General features: G+C 34.4%; 1 pseudogene; it reads right to left on the reverse strand.

Annotated features, from left to right (window-relative positions):
- LOC125914284 (importin subunit alpha-8-like) overlaps positions 1 to 13,130 on the reverse strand; it is an 82,866-nt pseudogene extending 69,736 nt beyond the window's left edge.
- Positions 13,131 to 16,717: the final 3,587 nt, after the last annotated feature.

Genomic DNA, 16,717 nt, shown 5'->3' on the forward strand with positions numbered 1-16,717 from the left:
GTTTTTCTCCTGTTACTCTGTCTCACATCAATTTAATTATACATAAAAAGAACCCGTGAAGGATAGAATAAAAAGTTTCCTCCCCAGCAATCCCCACACTCTAATGGAACTTTCAGTATTTAAATGGGGTTTGGACTTTATTATAGCTTTCTAAGTCTGATTCTAGTGTAGCTTGTACTGTAGTTAGTCACATCATTTTTTTAACTTCATACAAACTCAATAGGCATCTGAAACATTCCAGCTTGCTATTAATAGCCTGCTGGACATATTTATATATCAAGGACTCATATTAATTTAGAGTGGGTACCAGGAAATCAATGTTAATGTATCTTGTGGTGACTATTCAACTTTTAGGAGTAAATAAAGTGAACACAGTTAAATATGAATTGATATATGTCCTATAATACTAATTAAATTTACTAAAATCATTAAGAAAGAAGTTAAAAGTAAACTTATCTCAGAGTGAGCTCAGATAACTCTTCAAGGCTATGGTTAGCCTGATTGTCATTTCCAGACTGGTTACTGCTACCATAGCAAATGACATTTGGGGAATGGGTTAGTGAAATCAGTTAAGCCCATAGAATATACTATACATAGCTAATAGACGTACCATTTCTGCTTAAAGTTTAGTTGGATCTGTCAATGCACTGCATTCAGAGACTGCCAAGTACACATCTGTAGCTGAAGAAGTTGAATGTATAACTCATTGCAATGAAGGAGATCACAGTTATAGGGAACTACAGACATCACAACAAGAGGCTGTTATCAAGCACTAATTATAGGATTTAATCTCATGCCAGGTAATTTTGGGGAGACATCAAGAAGTTAGGGTTTTTCATAATATCAGATGCTATCAGGAATTGGGGACAAATCTATCTTTCTGTATCTTATAAATCTTGTCTGTATGGTGGTAGAGATGAAGAAAGGCCAAAGCTGCGATTGGTTAAGAAGTAGAAGTCATTTTGTTAGCCAGGATAAAGGGATGTTTAATGTTCATATTATGGTTCGTACACTCTTCATGTTTGTAAATTTGTTAAAACATGATTGCAGAGTGAAACTATTTTGTCTTGATCCAGCTAGGCCACAGACAGAGCTTCTGTGATATAATATTGGTTGTGTTCAAGAGAAGAATACCAAGACGTGGCTGTGAGGGCCAGAACAGCTCACAGAGGCCAGTGGCTGCTGAGGGGAGCAGGTGTAAAGTGTGCCTCTTTGGCACAAGGATTATTTTTTGCTGAAGGCCATCAGAACCCCCACAGATTCAGGAACAGCTCTTTACTTCCATCTCACGGCCTAAATTTACATTGGAAATGGGGCCTGTACCAGAAAGAGATCTATTCCTAGAGATTCTTTTTTACTGAAGAAACTTATCTACCAGGGTAATCTTTGTTTTCCAAATATCTCCTCACCCTTCCTGTGAAATGGCTCCCTTCTCTTCGTATCCCCGGATCCCTACCCCTTTCTGAAGGTCTGAATGGTATATGTCTCAAATACCTGGCTGCCCCTTTGGTCTTATATTTTTATGGCGATCCCATATGTATGAAATTTGGATTTTGTAGGTGAGATATCAATAACACTCAATTATTTAAAGTTAAGAAAACAAAATAAAGTTCATTAATGAGTTCCATGGCATATAGTTATACAGTGATGGAAACATTTATTATTTTATGTGTAATATACTAATCTACTGTAATAAATCATCGTTCAAAGAAAATGCTAAATTTTTTCAATCTTAAATATTTTCAATCTAGATATCTCATGATGACACAATCATCAAGACCTATGATATTTACGATTTCTCTAAAACCGTCTTTCTACCATGATTTCCTACAAAATATTCCATTAAACAACCTTCCAATTTATTTATTTGTTTTTTGTTTGTTTGTTTGTTGTTGTGATTTGCACTCTTTTAACTGCTGGAATTGATTTTTGGAGTATTGCCTTTAAATACGAATTACGCCACTTCTAATATATTGTGGTAATTATATAATAAAGATAATTATGGAGTAATGATAGCAGTAAAATTTTATTAAGTCATATCATGTTGTAATGACTAAGCATTTGCAATTTATTATAAATATCTTATTTTTCTATTAGCTCATATCTGGCACAAGGCAGTGACCCTTTACTAAATTTGTTTGTTTCTTTGTTTATCACATACACCAGGTCACTTAAATGAGCTTGTGATACACTTGAATTGATTAGAAAACATTTCATCTTTACAATATTTAGCTTTTCTGTTTCAAATAATAAGTAAGCTTCTTCATTTACTATTTGTCTTGTATTTAGAAAATCTAGTGAACTTTATTGTAATAATTGCTCAGTTAAGTCCCTTCAGATTTCTTGAGTATATAATCAAAATGTTTCCAAATAACAAGATACTTATTTTTTCCCCAGAAGATTCTTTTATGATTTTATGTATTGTATTAGTCAGAATCATAACAGCTTTGTAAATATGATACAAACTAATATCTTAAGATCTTTGTTAGACTGTTTCTAGTATATTTTCACTATATCTTTAACATTTAAGAATAGAATATTACTATTTATGGGCATACAAACAAAACTATATTACATAATCTCTTCAACACTCTAGAACAAACTCAATCCCTTCCTTGAATTTATCTTTATTTCTAAAATTATATCAAATAAATTTTGCAAATAGTACAACATAGTAGAAACAAGACAGAATTTCAAACCAAATATGGATGTTGTGGTAATTTTTGTGTTATTACTCTCAAAAAATTCTTATATTTAATTAACGGTAAATATATGATTTTATGGCAAACTAAATGTTTTACCTATATTTTTCTTAAATAGAAGTTAATAGTCCTTAGTTATGTTCATAAAGCGTATCATCATTGTGGGATTATCATTATATGGTTAGTAGACAAACAGCTTGAATCAAACAAAATAGAAAGAAGCAATTAATATATAATAAAAGTCATTGGGGTGTTAAAAATTTGGCTTAATGAAAAGTTGGCCCAACATATTGCTATTATCAAATTGAAAAACCAAAGCAAATACCTAATACCATTTCTTTCCCTCACTAAATGCAATTCCCTGGTTACTTTATTTCAGGTTGAGAATATACACTATAGTAACATACATTTTGTTTTCAATTATTATTGTTTGATTATGAAGAGCAGGCTGAATTCTAAATTAACTAGGGAATTTGACTTAAATTAACAGAAGACTATTAAGCAAACTATCAGTCTGATGCTAAATATGATTTTACATATCTGTTAGTCTGCTTTTTAAAAATATTCTGAACATTTTTATGAATGACAACTTGTTCATTTATTTTTTTTAAATACTAGCATATTTCAGAGATAATTTAAGTGGCAAAGTAGAAGTGGATTAATCAGACTTGGTCTCAGGCACAGACAGAACAAAAAGATCAAAATCTAAGCTTCTAATTTCATATTGAATTACTACGTTGCACACCTGGAACTAATATAATAGTGTATGTTAACTTTACTTCAATTTTAAAACAAAACTAAACAAAACTTCCAGTCAAGAAATAAGTTGAGGATCAATATCTAGTTTCTAAAATGGAGTAAAAAAAGTAAAATATAGGGGCTCCTGGGTGGCTCAGTTGGTTAAACATCTGACTTTGGATCTTGACTCAGGTCATGATCTCAGGGTTCTTGGGTTCCAGCCCAGCATCGGGCTCTGTACTGAGAGCATAGAGTCTGCTTGGGAGTCTCCCTCTCTCTCCCTCTCTCTGCCCCTCCCCTACACACTGTTTCTCTTTCTCAAAATAAATAAATAAACTTTATAAAAAGTAAAAACTTAGAATGAGACATGAAACAGATTAAGTGCATGAAAAATTTAGCCCTAGCAAAAGCAAAATAACAATAACAACAATAATAATTTTGTCTATTAAAATTTGGTCTACAAATTTTGTTTTTGTTCACTAAACTCTGGAAGAGTCAGTCAGTTGCCTTTTTTAGAAATATCAAGTGGGTATATTTTCAGTTGTGTGTAAATTTCCTGAACTCATAATACAGAAGAGAATTTTCAAATGTCCCATAATTAATATTATCATATGAAAGTCTATTTCAATAAATTTGGATGAGCAAACCATAACATTAGGCAGAACGTTAATATAAAAACATGCTCTCAATGTCTTTGTACAGTAGTGATAGATTTGAGGAAATTATTTCCTTTACTATTCAAACATAAACTAAAGCAACAAAAATATTTTGAATACATATTTATAAATGATCTTGATAATCAGAATATTTTCTTCAACAATTCTGTTGATTATTTAATAGAAACATTTCAAAATATATTTACTTTGATAATTAACAGTAGAGAGCAAAGAGGGAGTGATGTTTCTGCAGTAATTTGCATGACAAATAACATTTTTCAGGATGCTTACTTTGTTTCACAAATTATGGCATAAATTCAAAAATCTGGTGAAAATTGCCAAATGGCCTTGTTTATAGCGCTATGACAAAACCCCAATTTTCAGTAGTATCTTTTTAATTGTCAAAATAAAATTAAATGGGGAGAAATATCTTGCCAAGTTAAATGAAATCATCACCATTGAACAGCAAGTAGAGAGATATTTATGAAAGTATTGAATTGTCATTTATGCTAAAAAGTTTTTTCTCAGGCCAGCTAGTTTACTTTGCATACGAAAGACCTGAGGTAATACGTCAAGGACTCTCCCATTATTAAGAAGCAAATGATTTTTAGAAATGGAACTTGAATAAAGTTTAAAAAATTCTCTTCATTGTGAATTTGTATAGCCATTCTCATTTGGCACTCGTTTTTACCAGAGCTCCAGCGTTTAATGTCACGATTTGTACTTCCATCAGCTAGATTTATTATTTTAAACACTTGAATAGGTTTTTATCAAATATATGTGAGACCAAAAATATATTTGGGCATGTGGCTTTTGAGGCTCAAACTATAAAAATTAATTAAAAAAACAATATTTAGAGCACAATATGTTAAAATAAATGTCAAAACTCCAATCATAATCTTTTTGGCCCACTCTTGCAAACCGTTTAAATCATCATTACGAAGAACAAAGCTGGAGGTATCACAATAACAGATTTCTAGATATAACACAATGCTGTCGTAATCGAAACAGTATGGTACCACCACAAAAATAGACACACAGAACAATAGAGCAGGATAGAGATCCCAGAAATAAACCCACAATTATTTGGTCAGTTAATCTGTGAAAAAGGAGGGAGGAATATACAATGGGAAAAAAAAAAAAAGCTGTCTCTTCAACAAACAGTGTTGGAAAAACTAGACAGCTATGTGCCCAATAAAGAAACTGGATCATTTTATTACACCATATACAAAAATGAACTCAAAATAGATCAAAGATCTAAATGTGAGACCTGAAGCCATAAAATTCCTAGAAGAAAATACAGGCGGTAATCTCTTTGACATCAGTTGCAAAAATATTTTTCTAGATACGTCTCCTTTAGCAAGAGACACAAAAGCAAATTTAAACTACTGAGACTGTACTGAATAAAAAGCTTTTACACAGTGAAGGCAACCATCAATAAAACAAAAAGACAGTGCACCAAATGGGAGAAGATATTTGCAAATGATGTATCTGTTAAGGGGTTAGTATCCAAAATATATAATGAACTTAAAGTACTTAGCCCCCAAACCCAAATAATCCAATTAGAAATGGGCAGAGGTGGCTGGCTTGCTCAATTGGTAAAGCATGTGAGTCTTAATCTTGGGATCATCAGCTTGAGCCCCATGTTGGGCCTGGAGCCTACTTAAAAAAAACAAAAAGGACAGAAGACATGAACAGACATTTTTTCCAAAGAAAAGATACACATGGTCAACAAGCACGTGAAACAGTGGTCAACATCACTAAACCTCAGGGAAGTGCAAATCAAAACCACAATGAGATGTTACCTCACACCTGTCGAAATGGCTAAAATCAAATCACAAGGAACAAGTACAGGTGAGGATGTGGAGAAAAAGGAAGCTTTGTGCACTGATAGAAATGTTAACTGGCACAGCCACCGTGGAAAATAGTATGGAGACTCCTCAAAAAACTAATAGACTTGTTTTCACTACGGAGTCACTACCCAAAGAAAATGAAAACACTAATTTGAAAAGATATATGCATCCCTCTTTTTATTACAGCCCAGTTTACAATAGCCATGATTTGGAAGCAACCTAAGTGTCCACGGATAGATGAATGGATATAGAAGAATGGATATAGAATGGATATATATAGTATAGAGTATTACTCAGCCATAAAAAATAAGATAAAATCTTGCCATTTGCAACAACATGCAGGGATCTGGAGGGTATAATGTTAAGTGAAATAAGTCAGTCAGAGAAAGGCAAATACCATGTGATTTCATTCATACGTGGAATTTAAGAAGAGAAAAGAAACAGAAAAAAAGAGACAAAGAGAAAAAGAGCCTCATTTAAATATACAGAAAGGGTAAATATATGTGAAAGGGTTAGATGAATGGGGGGATGGGTGAAATAGATAAAGAGGATTGAGTGCTCTTATTATCATGAACACTGAGTTATGTATAGAGTTGTTGAGTCACCATATTATACACCTGAAACTAACATAAAATTGTATGTTACCTATACTAGAGCTAAAAAAAAAATTTAGAAAGATGTTTAAAGATGCAGGTCTCAAAAATTTCAATAAATTTATTGTCTTATAAATATTCTCATGAAGCATAACTTAATAATTCTCTTTCCACGACATCTCAAAGTAGTTTGAAATGCGAATTTGGTAAAGGATAGACACTATTTATTATTTAATACCATAAGACTGAATTCACTTTCTTTAGAGGGATCCTGTATGTATGTTACTTGTCTTTTAAAGATTTTTTAATGTTTTTATTTTATTTTTTGAGAGACAGAGCCTGAGCAGGGGAGGGGCAGAGAGAGAGGGAGACACAGAATTGAAAGCAGGCTCCAGGCTCTGAGCTGTCAGCACAGAGCCTGATGTAGGGCTTGAACCCACGAACACTAGCTCATGACCTGAACTGATGTCTGACACTCAACCAACTGAGCCACCCAGGCATCCCTGTACGTTTCTTGTCTTTATTTGTCCTTTATGGTATAAATGTTATAAACCCCTTGACAATTAATTCATGCAAAGTTGCCTTAAATTTTTTTTTGTTTAAAGTTTATTTTATTTTTGAGAGAAAGAGAGAGACAGAGCATGAGCAGGGGAGACACAGAATCTGAAGCAAGCTCGTGACTCTAAGCTGTCAGCACAGAGCCCAATGCAGGGTCGGAACTCATGAACCATGAGATCATGACCTGAGCTGAAGTCGGAGATTTAACCGACTGAGCCATCCAAGCGCCCACATATTTGTCTTTTAAAAGGCAGTAATATTATTGAAATATATGGAGTAAATTACATTATTATTTATATGATTCTTCTTGAATTGATATTTTAAGCTTTAATTAAAATAAAAAGTCATATTTAAAATAAAAAACATGTTTTGCATAATTATTTGTCTTTTTAACTCACATAATAAAAGTGGATCAGGAAAATTCTATGAAAGGAAAGGAAAATTTGCTTTCACATGATGGCAGTGAAAGATTATTCTCATTATATTGTACAAATATTCAGTTTGTTTTCTGCCCAAGCTATTTTAAATAATTACATTTTTACCATTGTTTTAGCAGATTTAAATTCCTTGCTTTATCAATTTAATGATGGGCACTATATTCAGTAACTACTACATTAATTATACTTAGAAGTGTAAATGATATAAGGTTGTCTTAGTTGTCTTTGTGCTAGGGCAAAACACCTTGGACTGGATGGCTTAAAGAAGATATTTATTTCTCACAGTTTTGGAGGATGAGAAGTCCAAGGTCAAGACACCTGTGGATCTGGAAGTGAAAGTTCAGATAAACATAGTGAAGGGAAATAAAAGAAATCTCAGAATTTAAGTTACTACAAAAATGAGAGAGAAAAAAAAAAAAAAAACAACCAAGTCTGGGGACTAGGGGCAGATCCAGCTCAAAAAGTTGTTCAGACAAATAATTTCACGTAAAAACCAGCAACAGGGAAGGATCAAGGCACAATTACATTCTCAAGTATCATCAACAATAACATCATAAATAGAAAAGCATGCCAACAGAAAGACATGTTTACAAAATAATTCAAAACCGTAGCTTACAATTTCAAAACTAGATATAATATGGTAGGGGAATTATAATATGTGAACTAGCATCAAATAAAAAGGAGTGAAATTCAGAAGTGAGAGAGTCTACCTCAAGAAAAACCATAGAAATAGAAGAAATAAAACCACGTCCAAAATGAAGCCTAAATTAGAAAGAAAATATGAGCTGAAACATAACAGATCCTGTCTTTAGAGAAAGAGACAGTGAAAGGAATTGAGAAGAAAACATTCTAAAAATAAAAAGAAATGGCGATACCCATTCTGGCCAACATGGAGTAAGTAAGACCAGATACTCTCCCACTTGAAAAGTTTTAATATGGACAAAATGTGTTGGAAAATAGTTTTCAAGACTTTGGACAAGAGAAAATGGAGAGTGATGCCAGAGCAAGAACCAATGTGTTGTGCATGCTTTTCCTATTAGGAAAACTCTTTTCTAAAATATTGCCGGCTATACAATAACCACCCTGGAAAGACAAGAGCCGATTGTTCCATATGAAATAAAGGAATGTGTTTATACCTTAAGACAGAAATTAAGAGTCACAAAAATGTCCCTAATAAAAACGGACAAAACTTTTTATTATAAGCTTGGAAAATAAATTATATTTTGGCAAATATATAATTGGACAATATAATATATGTATTGGCAAATAATTATATAAGGATCAACTTGTAGAATTTATCTAGTGCAAGCAAATCATTAGAATAATTACATGTGTTGACTAATTAGGTTTAAAATTTTAAGTCTTAATTGTCTACTCTCTGGTCACATCCAGTTTAGAATAATATAAGAACATAACACTTAATTTTTGAAGGTCTTGAGTTTTTGTTTTTAAATATTTCATGAAATGTGTGATTATTTTGAAGTTTCTATTTCTCTATATTAATTTCATGGGTCAAATGTACTGTCAGTATTTCTGTGAATAATTTAACATCACGAAAATGTTCCAGTAAGTTGAATTTTAATAACGGATGTCTTTTTAAAGCAACTGTCTTGCAAACCTCAGGAAATGCTCCACTGCATATCATTTGGACTTAAAGATGCCACCTCTGATTTGCGGGTGCCAGTTTTAAATAGCATCTCTTTGGGGCTCCTGGGTGACTCAGTGGGTTAAGTGTCTGACTCTTGATTTTGGCCCAGGTCATGCTCTCGCTGTTGGTGGGTTCCAGCCCCACATTGGGCTTTGTGCTGTCAGTGCAGAGCCTGTTTGGGATTTTCTCCCCCCCCCCCCCCACCCCCCCGCCTCTCTCTGACCCTCCCTTGCTCTCTCCCTCCGTCTTTCAAAAAGAAATGAATAAACATTAAGATTATAAATATCATCTCTTTGACTATACTGATTATGTTACTCTGTGACATAATACTACATATGATTTCCAAGATCCTTAATTGACTGTCCTTGGACAACAATAAAATCAAGTGAATTTATTAAGTCATTTTTGATTACTTGGGCATTTCTGAGGTTAAGAGGTTAAGGTAGATAGAAAAGTGCAAATACTGATCAATGTACTATACTGCCCATAGACACATTTTATTTTCTTTTTGTCAATCTCCAACTTAATGATAAATTAAACTAGCAGGTGCTCTTATGATAAAGTGATAAAATGAATACATGACATGTGAACTAAAATGGAAAATTTAAATAATGTTGTCATTTCACCATGAAATTGATGGCGTATGTGGAAGTACATAAATGTAAAAGTATTTTTACAGGTTTTAAAAATTAAGAATTAGAGCGACAAGAAAACCAATAGATCTGGAAGAAATTTCTCTCTGCTGCTTGGACGCCATGGGTCCCTTCCATCAGCAAAAACTTCACTTCCTGAATCGCTCGCTTTTTTTAGCTTCCATGCTGATTTTTGACATTTGATTCATATGTTTAAAAATGATCTTTTCTGAAAAAGTTAGAGTCCTCATAACTATTGTTATTTGATTCTGTTTGTCTTAAACATTGCCACTCTGATGAATTAAAGCTAAAACTTAAATGATTTTTTTGTCTATAGTTACATACGACCTCACAGCCATCTATTTGTGTAATTAAAAAAAAACCTCATTTGAAAGGATATTTTTGACATTACCTTCTCAATTTGAGTGTGAGGGACTTGTTTACTATTTTGACTGGTTTCACGGGTATATACACATGTCAAAATTCTTCACATAAGTATTTTAAATATATAAAGTTTATTGTATGCCAATTATACCTGAGTTAAATTTTTTAAAAGTGCCATATGCTTGCATCAGTTTACAATAACATTAAGCAGATATTAGTATTTTGAAGTCCACACATATTTTATTCCTTTGGGATATCTCTGTAGCACTTGATTGAAAGTTGTAGATTAAATATCAAGCAATTGCAGACAGTAACGATTCATATGTATTTTCTGTCTCGCATTATTTTTTTGGTACCATATGCATTTAGGTTTTTGGTTGATTTTTGCTAATGAAAAGATCAGATAAATAAAACCATTTTTATTCTTGGAAATGCTCTTCAGAGTAATATACTATGCTGCTCTGTCTTGTTTTCCCTAGAAACTGTTGAAATGAAACAGTTTCTCATGTAAGGAAAAGAAAATGAAGACATTATTTTACGCCTTAAAGAAGAAATACATGGTCTTTCATGAATATAAGTTTTAATGACAGGTTAATTTAATAAATCCTCCTAGAAAAAAGATGTTTTTAGGATTATTCTTCGGACTGTAATGTCATCAGGAGTGAGACTTTTAAACTTTTTATTAACATAGCTATTTCTTCAATCACTATCAGTTTTCTTTCATTAAAAGGTGTTGAAAACTAGATTGCTTTAATTTCTTATATAAAGAAATGACGGGTAACAGAAATAACCATAAATTTCCCTTTTCATTTGAACTGGTATTTCTTTTCTTTTTTCTTTTTAATAATGTTTGTTTATTTTTGAGAGACAGAGACAGAATGTGAGTGGGTTAGGGGCAGAGAGAGAGGGAGATGCAGAATCCGAAGCAGGCTCCAGGCTCTGAGCTGTCAGCACAGAGCCCGACGTGGGGCTCGAACTCAGGGACCGTGAGATCATGACCTGAGCTGAAGTCAGATGCTCAACCGACTGAGCCACCCAGGCACCCCTTCTTTTTTATTGAGATAAAAACACATACAGTAAAATTCACAGATGTTAAACAGTTTAATGAAATATTTCAAATGTCTCCATTCAACTTTGTCAAGATACTGAATGTTTTCATTCCCACAGAAATTTGCCTGACTCTTTACAGTCATTTTCCTCTGTGCCCCAGAGGCAATAATTTTCCTGATCCCTTTCATCAGACATGAATTTATCTTGAAAACCTTAAATTTAATAACATCTTAGTTATTTAATGCTGTGAAAATTTAATTTGCTTCTGTAAATATGAGCTTCTTCCTTGGTGAGTTCTACCCGTTCTACTAGTTTTTCATCACAGCTAAGAGTCATGAAATGACAGAAGCAATTAATCAAATGCATATATATGTATATATAAAACTATATATAAAGTTTAGATTTATAGTTGATAGTCTCATCTTCTGAATTTAAGGGTAAATAGAAAAAATCATTGGGGATAGTTTTGTTTGCTGAGAGTAAGCTAATGTTCATCAGAAACATGCTGTCTAAAAGACTCATCCTTTATGTCTGAGGAATAATGTTGTAATTCTGTAATACGATGCTAAATAAAATTTGAAATTTTATAAAAGTATAAGAAAAAGAGCTAGAAAGGGAAAGCAGAAGCTTCATTTGCAATAATGTGAAAAATTATACATATATATATATATATATATATAAACAGAAAGCTAAAGCATGAACAAATTAATTTCCCTCCTCCGTGAAAGAAATGGAATTTTTAGAACCTATTAGGCTATGTGTATATATGGTATGTATATGTTTTAATACACAGTATCAGACTAAATGGATAGCTCTGGACCGGATATTTGCCAGAAGCCAGACACCCAAACCTGAAGTCCCTATCAAACACTTGGAAATTGGGTGGGGAATTTCTATGCACTGGAGAATATCTAAAATTAAAACAAAATCCCCTTACTCCCCTTACTCGTGTGATTTTGTTTTACCTTTTTAGCACAATAGATGATGCTGCGTTATTGAATACCGAAATATGATATATTCTTGCTCTCACTCTGCTATCACAAGTGGAGAAAGCAACTCAGAAAGAAAGCTTGCACAGCACTCTGGAGGATTTTTTTTTTTTTCCTAGAGTCCACTCCGTACTCCATTTAGACATTAAAAAATATATATAATAATTTTTTTTCACAGTTGTATTTTTATATATGTAAAGGGACTTGGATAGAAATGCTTTGTCTGTGTTTTGGGCGGGGTCGCAAAGGTTGAAACTGGTGCACCCAGTGACAATATCTGTGTAACCTAAAGCAAGGAACTGGAGGTTAGCAATCGAGTTTCACCCTGCTGGTGATCACCAAGTGAAGTAAGTCCGTACTGAAGCGAGGATTTCTTTGGAAAAAGTGTTCCATGTGCCGTATGTCCCCACAGCCCTGCTGTGCTGTAGGGGGGAATAGAAGAGGCACCTTTCCCTTTGCCTTAGGCTAAGTGGATGGGTCTTCAAGGTAAACACTTATAGGATCTGACGGGTATTTCCTGGCATTTTGGCCCGAGTTGACAGAGACAAAAATTGTCAGAACTAGCCGTGGGACCAGGTGTGTGAGATTGCTTTGGGCAAAGTGCACCTGGGAGAGGAAGCCCAATCTTGAATCCTAACCAGAAAATTACCTAATGCAGTGATTTTCATGGCCTGGTGCTTTGACCAGCAGCATCGGTACCACAAGGAAGCTTGTGAAAAGTGCAAAGATTGAGACCCCCATCTCCGTGTTTGTTTTTGCTTTTGTTTTAATTGAAAGCTTGTGATTAACAGACTTTCCAGGTGATTCTTACTCTTGGTAACACCTGAGGACCACGAGGCTGCGGAAATGCCGCTGGCCTGGCGAGGGTCTGCGTGGGGAGGCCCGCCCATGGCCCGATGCACAGAGAGGAGACAGTAGGTTGCATCAAGAACATGGATGTCAGAAATCCAGCGGGAAGCGCTCTCCCAGGGAGGGACCCAGGGCAGGAAGACCCAGCAGTTGTGCGTCCACAAATTCCCGAGGAATCGGCTCGAGATTACACCGCACTGGCCTTTCCCCTAATCCTACCCCAGAGCCCAACTCAACCTTGATGATGGAGGTGGTTCTCTGACTCCTGGGTACACCTCACGACCAAAGTCCTGAGGAGCTTTACAAACACTTACACAAGGTAAATTGAAGTTGAAACTATGGGCGGAGTCCTGTTAATTCTGATGTAGTAAGTGGAAAATGCCCTGGGGGTAGCAGGAAGGTGACCTGGTAAAGACAGAGGAGAAAGAAGAAAACGACCTTATCCCATTCTCTGTCCCTTACAGTACCCCAGCCTGAGGATGGGGTTGAGGGTAGGAGGAGGAAGCTTTACTAAACAGAGCTTTTATATTACTAACTTCATTAATATTTGTATTCACTCAGCCAATACTGGTGGAGACCCTCTTGTACAGGGTTGGGGATAAGAAGTGAATGAAAAGTGGTATCGGTGTTCTCCTGGAGCTGGCATTCCTGTTGAATAAGGGAGATGATAAACTAAGAAGAAATATAAAGTGGAGCCAGGGAATAAAGACGGCATGATCTTGCTATCACTCAGACTGGTCAGGAAATACCTCTCGGACTGAGAGGACTGACATTGGAGAAGAAACCCAAATGAAGTCAGGCCTAAATAAATCAGAATGTTATGGCGACTGTAAGAGTCTGACTTTTATCATCTTTGAACACCCGGGAAATCGATGGGACTTAGCCTGTGATTTCTTTCAAGGGCATGAAGAAACTGACAAAATGATTTTAGCAGGGTGTGTTGGGAAATAGTAAAGTTATGTCCTACTTACAATTTATACAATATGGCTCATTCAATAAAACTGCTGCGTATATTTGATGCACCTGCATCGTTATAAAAGAAGCCACTCTTGTTTTAAACACAAACAATAAAAAATGCTCTGCTGAGGCTTTTTAAATATCTTTTTTATGACATTTGTGAAATAAGTATAAGATATTGAATTATACAGCTCCAGTCAAGTTTGTATTCATTTTATAAATAAATACTGTGTGCTTACAGTGTGCTCAGTACTATAACGGGCACTATGGGAAAAAATATGTTTTAGTCCATGCCTTCAGGAAACTCATTTACAACAAGGGGCACATTTAATGGAAGAAACTAGATCTTTTAATTCCTTGCATGATTATTTATTAACCGTCAAGCGTTCTAGCATAAGATGACCAAAACCAAAATCGGATAAGAAAGGAAGAACTTTATATCAGCGTGACCTTTTCTCCACCTTCCAGCAGTTAGCAGATAATATATATGTTACCAGGACTTTGGTACTTGATTGGAAAAACGAGACCAAGAGGGAATAATAGTAGAAGGTAAGGTCAGAGATTTATTAGCAGTTCTGAGTTTTTGAAAAGAGATGGCCTAAGGATTCATCAAGGAAACAGGAAAGTCAAGTCTGAGATTGGCAATCTCTTTATGTAAGGATCATGGTCTTGACACTTTATGTGACTACTGTATGAAGACCAGCTTATATATGTAGTCTCTGCCCTCATGAATCTTACCATATTAAAATTAAAAAAGAAATGCTGCACATGTAGTTCATATTATGAACATGAGGTCTAGGACCAGAGTCCCTGTAATTAAATCTCAGGGTTTTGTCCATTGGTTTTATGACTCAATTTTCTCATCTGTAAAGTGGATGTTCATAACAGTCCATAACATAACAGTTCCTACCTCTCAGTATTATGAAGATTAAATGTGTTAATACTCGGAAAGGCCTCAAGAAATGTATGGAATATTGTCACTGTCCGCTCAACATCAGCTAAGGTGCTCCTCCTCCTCTTTCTCTCTCTTTTTCTGTGTGTTCTTTTTCCTCTGCAATGACCGTCTTGCTGAGTTGCTGAGGCAATTATATGTACACCAAGTTTTGACAAATGGCATTTATTGGTGATGCTAAAAGAGTTGCTTTTATTTGAAAATATGTAAAAGAAGATTTCAATGTCAAGACAGAGAAAATAGACATAAGATGAAGATTTTTCTGAAAAATATTACTCATAGATTATGTAATTGGAGCACTTTTTTACAGTCTATTTTGAAAGTGTTTTTCTAAATCCATCTTTCTTCCTCAAACATGCTGATGACTCATGTAGCAGAGATTTAACAATGCAAATTAGTACACAAAGATTTAATCAGAAAATTCTCTAAGCATACCCATCTATTTTATATAAGAAAAGAAATGAATACATAATCTAATTAAATGTAGAGCCAAACAATTTTTTTTTGGTTTTTTGATTTTACTGACTTCTGAACAACATAGCATTAGAGTTAGAATTAATATCACATTATAACTAAGTTAATTACGAGACCAACAATAACAACAAAACATTAGTTATAATAAAAATATTAATTCTATTCGCACTGAAAATACTGTAGTTTATTTTTTGCCTTGAACAGAATTCTAAGCACTATAACTATCGGAAGCTTGTTTTGTCAAAAGTGGTATGAAATTTGTTTTCATTCCTTTCAATAAACACTTTGATTTGAATAGATTTAAAAAAAAATTTTTTTTAACGTTTATTTATATTTGAGACAGAGAGAGACAGAGCATGAATGGGGGAGGGTCAGAGAGAGGGAGACACAGAATCTGAAACAGGCTCCAGGCTCTGAGCTGTCAGCACAGAGCCCGACGCGGGGCTCGAACTCACAGACCGCGAAATCATGACCTGAGCCGAAGTCAGCCGCTTAACCGATTGAGTCACCCAGGCACCCCGATTGATTTGAATAGATTTTAAACAAGGTTTTGCATATATATTTTCAATATGTAAAAAATTGGATGAATACTCTGATAATAAAAATAGAAAAGTGTAATTTTGATGAAATCAAATGGAATGAAGTTGAAGCATAATATATATGCATTTTATTGAAAATTCCCAGTTATTATGAATTTTGAGATAATTAAGCCATATAATATAAACTGTGAAGGCAGCAGCAGAAAAAAGCAATTAAACTTACTGTTGTCTACAGTGCAAAGTGTTTGCATGATTATGGGGGTTAGAATAGAGGAAGCAGGAGAGTGTTTATGGATTTCTTTTGGCTGTAGCATCTACTCACATTTGAGAAATGAACTCTTCAGTGTGACAGTTTTCAAAGCTATTGTCTCACCATACATCTTGTCTCCTTAAGTGCCACACCACGAACAGAACTGCATTATATCCAGGGAGGATGTTATTTACTTTTACAGCAATGGTTGCTCATGGTAACACTGGCATTTGACCTCATGTGTTTTGATCCCATGTTGAGAATTATTTTCTCTACAAAATGTTAAATTTCCATAGGGCTGCCATATTTTGACTGAATGTGCTGTAGGTGAGGATCTTTTATGAGAGATTGTTGTATATTACTTTGAAGGAGAAAACAATAATCTGTTCCAAGATCAGCTGAGGTACATTAACATTTGCAAGAGTTTCTTTGAGCAGATTCCAAATCCAACTGGAC

Source organism: Panthera uncia, assembly GCF_023721935.1.
Source record: "Panthera uncia isolate 11264 chromosome D3 unlocalized genomic scaffold, Puncia_PCG_1.0 HiC_scaffold_8, whole genome shotgun sequence".
NCBI lineage: Eukaryota > Metazoa > Chordata > Mammalia > Carnivora > Felidae > Panthera > Panthera uncia.